At 39.7% G+C, this 10,219-nt stretch overlaps 1 pseudogene; it reads left to right on the top strand.

The window, feature by feature from the left end:
* The first annotated feature begins 1,228 nt into the window (after positions 1–1,228).
* LOC101685550 lies at positions 1,229–1,903 on the top strand (annotated as a pseudogene).
* The last annotated feature ends 8,316 nt before the right edge of the window (positions 1,904–10,219 follow it).

Genomic DNA, 10,219 nt, shown 5'->3' with positions numbered 1-10,219 from the left:
TTAATTGTTTCAAAGAACCAGCTTCTAGTTTTGTTGATCTGCTCTACTGTATTTCTGGTTTCTAATTCACCAGTCTCTGCTCTAATCTTAATTATTTCTCTTCTTATGCATGGCTTAGGCCTTATTTGTTGTTCAGTTCTTTATAGTGTAAAGTTAATTTGTGTATTCAGGATTTTTGTTTTTTGTTTGTTTGTTTGTTTGTATTTTGAGTGAGTGGCTTGGGTAGCTATGTATTTCCCATTTAGGACCACCTTTGCAGTATCCTATAGGTTTTGGATTGATGTGTTTTCATTCTCATTGGTTTCCATGAATTGTTTAAGTTCTTCTTTGAATTCCTGGTTGATTCAAACATTCTTAAGAATGGTCTTTAGCTTCCAAGTGTTTGAACCAGAAAAGACTCTCAATTGCCATGGAAATGTTGAAAAAGAAAAACAAAGCTAGGGGCATCATATTGTCTGATTTCAAGCTATATTACAAAGCTGTGATAACCAAGACAGTGTGGTAGTGGCACAAAAACAGACACATAGATCAATGGAACAGAATAGAGAGCCAGATATGGACCCTCACCTCTATGGTCAACTAGCCTTTGACAAAGCAGGAAAAAAATATTTAATGGAGAAAACATGGTCTTCAATAAATAGTGCTGGGAAAATTGGACAGCTATATAGAGAAGAATGAAATGCAATCATTGCTTACACCATACACAAAGACAAACTCTAAATGGATGAAAGGCCTCAGTGTGGGACAGGAATCCATCAAGATCCTAGAGAACATAGGCAGTATCCTTTTCAACATCAGCCACCGCAACTTCTTTCAAGGCACGTATCCAAAGGCAAGGGAGACAAAAGCAAAAATGAACTTTTGGGACTTCCTTCTGCACAGCAAACAAAACAATCAACAAAACAAAGAGACAACCCACAGAATAGGTGAAAATATTTGTAAATGGCACTACAGATAAAGATCTGGCATCCAAGATCTATAAAGAACTTCTCAAACTCAACACCCAAAAAACAAATAAGTAAAAAATAGGCAGAAGACATGAACAGATACTTCTCCAAAGAAGACATACAAGTGGCCAACAGACACATGAAAAAATGTTCATCATTGTTCTCCATCAGAGAAATCTAAATCAAAACCACATTGAGATACCACCTTACACCAGTTAGAATGGCAAAAATTGACAAGACAAGAAACAACCAATGTTGGAGAGGTTGTGGAGAAAGGAGCAATGAGTCCTACCCTTCTGCCTGGTAACCTGGCCAATGTCAACGGATACTTCCATGCTCAGGCTCTCAATGTTGCCTTCAAAGATAAGTACAAGCGGATTTTCCTGGGTAGTGTGGACAACAGAACCCAGTTTTGGCACTACTTTGCAGAGAATCTGGCATCAAGTGGGGCCACATCTTTGTGTTATGTACATCCTCTTGATTTTGCCTAACCAGGCTGGCAGTGGATATAGGCAAAGCTGGGGCTAAAAGGGAATTCAGAGGCCTCTGTTACTACAAGCCTGCAAATCTGGTGGAGTTAAAGACCTAAACCAAGTATAGGTTGCCTAATCCCTCAGCTGCCAAGCTGCCTACTTCCAGATCTATGACACTGCAAAGGGAATGCTTCCAGATCCCAAGGATACTCCCATCTTCATCAGCAGCATGATTGCACCATCCATCACAGAGGTTGCTGGGTTAACTTCCTCTCCATTTGACACTGTTTGTGGCCATGTGATGGTGCATTCAGGGTGCAAAGGAAGTGACATCATATATGAGGCACATCTGACCACTGGAGGAAGATTGCTTGTGATGACGGAGCCAAAGCTTTTTTCAAGGGTGCATAATTCAATGTTCCCAGAGGCATGGGTGATCCTTTTGTGCTTGTCTTATATGATGAAATCAAGACATTTCCATAAGTTCTTTCCTACTCTTTGCCCCTCATGAATAGGCATGTTGTATCATATAACGTGTCTTGAACATTATTGATAGGCTGTTGGTTGTCTGTTTATCAACAGCAACTATTTACTGGCCGAAAATGAGAAGTGATAAAACTTATCTGACCTATTTTCTCTTAAAGCTATTTCCATGATGATGGGACTCAATTATATATATATATATTTTTTATTTCAGTCACTCCTGATAAATAAGTTTGAAGAAATAAAAAATATCAGAAATTTAAAAATAAGTAAAATTTTTTTAAAAAAGAAATTAATCTATTTGCCAGCATTAAAGGTAATAGATCATCTCCTTACTCAGAAAATTGGTAATTTAAGGGTAACTAGAATTTATCCTCCATCATTGGAAGGACATACAGTGCATACTCAGTTGACAAAGGGAAGTTTTTTTAATGTTTTGAAACAGAAAGAAAGGCGTTCCTGAAAATGAATGAAGGGGGAACGACAAAAGTAGAAAATTACACCTACAGCAAACTTCAGTGAGATGTGTTCGGGCAAGAATTATCAATAAATACTAAATCCATTATAATTCAATGAATTGTTTAAAAAAATCTGTTATAACTAATCAATGAATTCAGTAAGATATAAAGACAATATACAAAAATTGGTTGCAATTCTATACACTAAAATAAAATAAATCCAGTAAGTAAAAGTTTGGGAGGGTGGGAATAGGACATCTGCACAGAGCCAGAAGACCTGGCAGTAACAAAAAGAAAACATATTTGTACAATGGAAAAAAATCTGTCACTATCTTAACCAAGTGATCAAATTAGCATCACTAATGGTGAAGCTGTGAGAGGTCATGTGGTCTTGAAATGGTATAGTATGAACTATGCGGATCAACTATGTGTGTCCTTACCAAAAGTATTTACCCTGACTCTACTGGTCTAGCATCTTCACATTGTCAATGTCATGAATAAAAGAGTCTAGTTTAAAAGAAACGTAATGACCAATTCATGATTTTATCAATTGTTGGATGAAACCGCTATAGAGGGCATTTAGGAGACAACAGAAGTGTGTATTATAGATTACTTGGCAAATGACCTAAGAAAACTTCATCTTTTTGGGTACAATATGATATCATTTTATAAGGAAATATTCTTATTTTTGGAAGATATTTGCTGAATTGTTTGTAATGGAACTGTCATGAGATTGCAAATTACTTTAAAATGGTTCAGTAATAGTTTAATAGATGACAGAGCAAACAGAGCAAAATGGCAATGTTTTTTCAAATGTGAGTGATAGATATATGATTTACTACTCTTTCAACTATTCTTCCTATGCAACTGAAAACATCTATAATTATAAAAATTTATAAGATTGTCATTTTTATATCATCTACTTTTTTTTTAAATTAAATTTTTTATTTTTTATAAACATATATTTTTATCCCCAGGGGTACAGGTCTGTGAATCACCAGGTTTACACACTTCACAACACTCACCAAAGCACATACCCTCCCCAATGTCCATAATCCCACCCCCTTCTCCCAAACCCCCTCCCCCCAGCAACCCTCAGTTTGTTTTGTGAGATTAAGAGTCACTGATGGTTTGTCTCCCTCCCAATCCCATCTTGTTTCATTTATTCTTCTCCTACCCACTTAAGCCCCCATGTTGCATCACCACTTCCTCATATCAGGGAGATCATATGATAGTTGTCTTTCTCTGCTTGACTTAGTTCACTAAGCATGATACGCTCTAGTTCCATCCATGTTGTTGCAAATGGCAAGATTTCATTTCTTTTGATGGCTGCATAGTATTCCATTGTGTACATATACCACATCTTCTTGATCCATTCATCTGTTGATGGACATCTAGGTTCTTTCCATAGTTTGGCTATTGTGGACATTGCTGCTATAAACATTTGGGTGCACGTGCCCCTTTGGATCTACTTTTTAAAAACACGTAAGGCATGGCCAAGCTTGCAGCTGCCAGTGGTCCCTGTGAGAAAAACCAAACGAGGTTAACTTCAAAAATCCTCTAATGTGTAAAGGCATCAAAGAGTTGCTGATACAACCAGAATTAGAGGGCACAGGATTCTAGAGCAAGGAGAACTGCGGAGAGATGTGCTGACTTCTGCAGCCTCTTTTGTTCTGGAAGATGTTTGCCAAATCTGGACTCAGGGCAAGAGGCAAAGCACCTGGACTTGGCCTAAGCACAGGGTCACTACTGGAGGATGGAGAAACCAGAGACCTTTAATGGTCTCACGGAAAGACAAAACCAAAAATTTGAAGGGCTGATGGCCAGGTAGTAACAGTAGGGCAGAGAACGAAGTGTAATTCATCGGCTATTTTCTAATACGACATTTGTCAAATTCTGGAGCTGTCAAGGGCATTATTAGGCTAAAACCCATGAAGAAATCTGCTGAAAAGCTGAGGGAAGTTTTTGGCAGTGCCCCTGCAATGTACATGAAGATTCAAGTTCAAGACAACCAGGGGAAGATACCCCAGTGAACATATGAGCCTTTTGGTTAGAAGATCTTAAAAACTATCCTTTAGGTACAGAAGAAAATTAGAGGCAGACAGAACCTTTGAGAAACCACAGCCAATCTTAACTCTGACTAATCCCTGACTGGATTAGAGGAATCAGCTATCACTCCATCTGCTGACAGAGATTAAATGATAAAGCCTCTGAGAGCAATTAACATCATCTGGATCCTTTACAATGACCACCACAGGTCTCGGTGCCACGTAAAGATGACAACATCCAGAAGCATAAAAAGAAACATTCCTTTTTGCCACTTGAAGAGCAAGAGGAGGGGTGCCTGGGTGGTTCAGTTGGTTAAGTGGCAGACTCTTGGTTTTGGGTCAGGTCATGGTCTTAGGATCGTGGGATCCAGCCCTTTGGGGGGCTCCCAGGTTCAGTGCGGGGTCCGCTTGAGATTCTCTCTCCCTTTCATTCTGCTCCTCCCCTCACTCACTCTCTCTAAATAAATAAATAATCTTAAAAAAAATAAAAAGAACAAGGGGAAACTTCTTCAAACTTAGTCCTCTGACTTCTCACATCTCTTTGCCAGTGCCTATACCAATCATTTGGTAAAATGATGAGATGTTCATGACTGGTTTAAACTGATTAAGGTTCATCATTCCCTTTACTCCCAATGGCCCTGGAGAGGGACTCAGCCTTTTTAGAAAGACATGGACTCCTAGGGGAGGATGAACCCAATCAGGCTCTGTCAGCAAGAAAAGAGGGAATAATAATGGAGAAGGCAACTAACAATGTTTTCACATCATCTACCAGCCATTAGTATGGGACCTTGGGCAAGCTATTCAGTCTCTTTGAGCTGCAATTTTCTCATCTGTAAAATTTAGATAATACCTCAAAAAGAATGCTGTACGTATTCAATAAGGTTATAGCTATATAAAATTATATTTATATGTAAATATATATATATATATATATATGTATTTTTAAATTACCAAATGTCTAGCTTATATTTAGTGCTTCAGTAGTGTTGGCTAATACTGTTTGCTTTGGTTTTGAGTCTCCCTTTAGACATCTTCCAGCTGTCAGTGTTTTTTAAGCAAGTCAACTCAATCCCAACCCAAATGCCAGGTGTGTACCCAATAGCCCAGACAGTAGGACTGGTATCTACCTTGCTCTTGCTTCTCGGTGCACTATACTGACACCTGGAGAGGTATCTCTGGGGAAGTGGGCCATCAGAGTGTGAATTGAGACCCACAGGGAAAACTTCTTTTTCCACCATCACTCACTTCCTCTCTGGTCCCTAATTCTGCCTTTCACAGTGTATTAATTGCTTTTCAATTAACAAGAATACAGGATTCAGTGGTAGGCCAGTGGATATAAGAACCACAGGACAAATGGCTGGTGTTCTAAGAGCTCCATCTTTACTGAAAGATTTGGGATGGGTAGGGATGTAGAGTTAAATAATTTAATAAGATATATGCTCTAATCAAGTTGAATGAAAGCAAATTTAATACCAAAGTAAATGTGATATGGAGAACACAAGATTATCATAGATTTTATAAATAATATGTAAGACTTGAGGAAAATTTATGTTTGTAGTGACTGACCATCTTCCTTTGCCTTTAGGGTCACTGCATAGGAAAGGTTTCAGAGCACTGTGCTTCTGATTAAATGTGTATTCTGGACGTTTTCTTTTTAAGGCAAATACTAAAAATCTCTACTGAGTTTAGCACAGAGTTTGTTTTGTTTTATTTTGTTTTTTCCTTTGAATAACAGGAGTGATGGGAATGCATATTGGCAATGGCTACCTGTGGGGGAGGTGTCAGTCCCTGAAAGGCTAGGACAAAGGTCTCAGATGAGTGAAAGAGGAGAGTAGATACTATTTTGTCTAGGGCCACTCTCAGAGGTTCAGCAAAATTTGATGAAACAATAAACAGTAGACACTAGATATGTGGACAAATGCTCGTGGCTGTGCCATCTGCTGTTTTTATCACTCTGGCCAATGCGCTCTAAGTGATGGTTATTTCTATTGCCTAATGGGCACAATGGCGCCTCCTTTCCTGTGTTCATAGTGAGAATCAAGTTAAGGAAGCTGAAGTACATGAAATATTCAGTATGGTTCCTGGCACAAAGTGAAGTGTTTAAGAAATGTGATAAAACCTATTACCAACTCAAGGGTTCAAAAAATTTCTTTTTATGATTATTGAAATTCATGTCTATGAGTGAGGATTCTGTGATCACAAGGACTGCTATTTCTCCCTTATTGGAGGGACACTCCTGACTGTGATAATTCTAACACCAGGGGCATATTTTGTGAAGGAATTATCCCAAGATAACTCAGTCTTATCCTTGATTATGTAACTAATTATTCTTGGTAACCTGCTCTGAAACAGGAGAGTTTACTAGTTAAATTCCTTTACTAGTTAATACAACCAAGTGTGCTGGATATAAGCAGGCTGGAGGCGACAAAGATAAATCAGATATAGACAGACTTTTAAAATAACTTACCCTCAAAAAACCCTCCAAAAAATAAAAACAAAAACCAAAAAACCCAACTCCCCTGCCAGGAGGGGAGATAGGGCTGTCGGTATCCATCATAGCAAGATAGAAAGTGCTAAGTGCCTCAAGGTTACAAATAAAATACCATGAGAGTTACAAAGAAACCACATGTTGTCCCCACTTAAAAGCCAGATTAGTTACAAATGAAGGGGAAAGAGATTTTTTTTAAAGATTTTATTTATTTGACAGAGCACAAACAGGGGGAGCAGTAGGTAGAGGCAGAAGCAGGCTCCCCGCTGAGCAGGGAGCCTGATGTGAGGCTCCATCCAGGACCCTAAGATCAGGATCTGAGCTGAAGGCAGATGCTTAACTGAACGAGCCCCCCCAGGCATCCCGGGGAACAAGATTTAAAGGAGGAATATTCTCATCAAACTACTAACAGACACTTATTTGGCTCAATATAATAAGGCTGCTGTCTTGAAATCCTTCATAATTTTTGAAGAAGGAATCTCACATTTTCACTGGGTCATGCAAATTATGTAGCTGGTCCTCAATGGGACCAGGAAAGTGGGTTGGGAAAAGGACAGGGTTCAGGATCTATCAGAGCAGAGGTAACAGAGCAGTTGCTCTTAGGGTCCTGGGTTCCTCCACATCTGTTTACTATTCCTGCTACCAGCAGTAAATTATCTCACAATTTACTGCATTTATCATTTGGATTTTGCCTAATTATGGCTTTTGATTGCTGGTAACTTCTCAAGGACCTACTGCCTCAGGGCCTCTTTGCTTGCCTTCTGCTAACTGTGCAGCTATTTCTTTAGCTTACATGAATCTGCGGAACAGGGACTATGATAATTATATTCACTCCCTTGGCCCTTCCAACAGCCCTCTGAGGAAAATACTGCCATTACCTCCATTTTACACATAAGGACCCCTGAATTCTTATACAATAATGGTAAAAGCCACACCATACCTAGGAACAATGTGCTCTCAGAGCAAATATACATACTTGAGCAACTATAAATTTGGTAGTATATTTATGGTTTCCAGGAGGAAGTAACAACTGAGCTGAGGCTTTAAAGATCAGAAGCTTTTTTTAGGCTAAGAAAGACAGGGGGTTAGTCCAGACAAAGGGAACAGCATTAGCAAAGGCATAGGGAAAGAGGATACATTTCTTCTGGACCAGGCACGTCTACTAGGGCTGAACCTAGAGGTTCCAGGAGCTAGTCTCTGAGGAAGTGGTGGCATGGGTAAAGAAATTAGGACTATAACTTGAGGTCGTGCATAGGAATTTGGGTTATCTCACAGATGACCATAAAGTATTAGATACTGGGGAGAAGGGTGGCATGAAGAATTGTTTTTAAAAGAAGACTTTGGCACAAGAGTGGAGGATGGGGTGTGGGAGGTGTGAAGCAGGGTTGGGGCAAGGAAGCAAAGGATAAAGGGAGAGGCAGGAATGGTTGCATGGTTTGAACTGGTACAGTGAGGAAACTGATGGAACGTGCACTCCAAGGAGAACCTGACAGAAGTGACTGAGCCCTAGCAAAAGTGTGTAGACAGAATTTAAAGTGGTCAGAACTGAGGGGAGGCTCTGTGACGACAGAGGGATGGGCAAGGGTCAATGGTGACCATTGGAAAAGAGTAATTAAAATCGGTGTTTTTTTCATGTTAGTGACTCTCAGAGAATCCCAGTCAAAATGTTCTACTTTGGCTGATGGGACAAGGGATCAGGAGTAGTGCAAGGCGTGGGAGAAGTTGAAAAGGAATTTAAACCCTCTGGTCTGCCAGAGCTAGGGAAGAGGTAGAGTAGGCAAGAGACCAGTGTGGGCTGTCAACAACTTCTCAGCATTTTGTCTGGCTTCCCCACTGTCTAGAGACTAGAATCTCTCACAACATCCATCTTCCAGGTACACCGCAATTCTTCACCGTCATGATAAATTAAATTCCTTTTCAGCTTTGATTTTCTTCATGCTCACAGCAGACTAGAGTGTGCAAAGTACAAAGTCAGCTGGTCTGACTTACAGGAGGCTGGGACATCCTGTTCTATAAACATCTGTCATGAGACCAAAATAACCCACATCTTTAGTGGCCAAATTTCAACAGCTATAAACTGCTTCCTGCTTTTAGTACAGAATCACTGACAAAATTCTTATTTTTGGGGTCCCACTGTTTAAAATAAAGGGGCATCTGAGTGACTTAGTCAGTTAAGCATTTAACTCTTGATTTTGGCTCAGGTCAGGATTTCAGGGTTGTGAGATCAATCCTCATGTGGGGCTCCATGCTCAGTCTGGAGTCTGCTTCTCTCTCTTTCCCTCTCCCTCTACCCCTCTCTCTGTTTGCCCCCTCTCTCTCTAAAATTAAAAAAAAGCTTAGGGGCGCCTGGGTGGCTCAGTGGGTTAAGCGGCTGCCTTCGGCTCAGGTCATGATCTCAGGGTCCTGGGATCGAGTCCCGCATCAGCCTCTCTGCTCAGCAGGGAGCCTGCTTCCCTTCCTCTCTCTCTACCTTCCTCTCCGTCTACTTGTGATTTCTCTCTGTCAAATAAATAAATAAAATCTTAAAAAAAAAAAAAAAAAGCTTTAAATAAATAAATAAATAGGGGTGCCTGGGTGGCTCAGTCATTAAGTGTCTGCCTTCAGCTCAGGTCATGAACCTGGGGTCCTGGGATCTACCCCACATCAGGCTCCCTGCTCAGTGGGAAGTCTGCTTCTTCTTCTCTCACTCCCCCATTTGTGTTCCCTCTCTCATTCTATCTCTGACAAATAAATAAATAAATAAATCTTTTGAAAAAATAAAAACATTTCTAAAAATGTAAATAAATACATTACAGAAGATTCAAATATGTGTGAAGAAATTAAAAGTCATCCACAATATCACCACCTTATGAAAATTACCAATAACATGTTACAACCAGCCTGCTCCATACACACATTTTTCATATATCTTGCAGTCAGTCGTACACACTATACTATTTTTCAGCTTTCTTCTTACCAATATTTTGTGTCTCCATTAACAACAAATATGATTTTACATTATTCTTAACTGTAAAGCATCCTCACATATAAATGTTAAAAGTGATTTTTTTGATATTTCATAATGTTTTTATTTCATATTTCTTTTTTTAAATTTAATTTTTTTCAGTGTTCCAAAGTTCATTCTTTATGTACCACACCCAGTGCTCCATTCAATACATGCCCTCCATAATACCCAAGTAATCTCTACCCCCAATGTGGGGCTCAAATTCATAACCCCAAGATCAAGAGTGGCATGCCATGGGGTGCCTGGGTGGCTCAGTGGGTTAAAGCCTCTGCCTTCAGCTGAGGTCATGATCTCAGGGTCCTGGGATCAAGTCCTGCA

The sequence above is a fragment of the Mustela putorius genome, unplaced genomic scaffold (assembly GCF_011764305.1).
Source record: "Mustela putorius furo isolate JIRA1106 unplaced genomic scaffold, ASM1176430v1.1 tig00003845_pilon_pilon_pilon, whole genome shotgun sequence".
NCBI classification, from domain to species: domain Eukaryota; kingdom Metazoa; phylum Chordata; class Mammalia; order Carnivora; family Mustelidae; genus Mustela; species Mustela putorius.
This window is presented reverse-complemented; position numbering and strand designations above follow the sequence as displayed.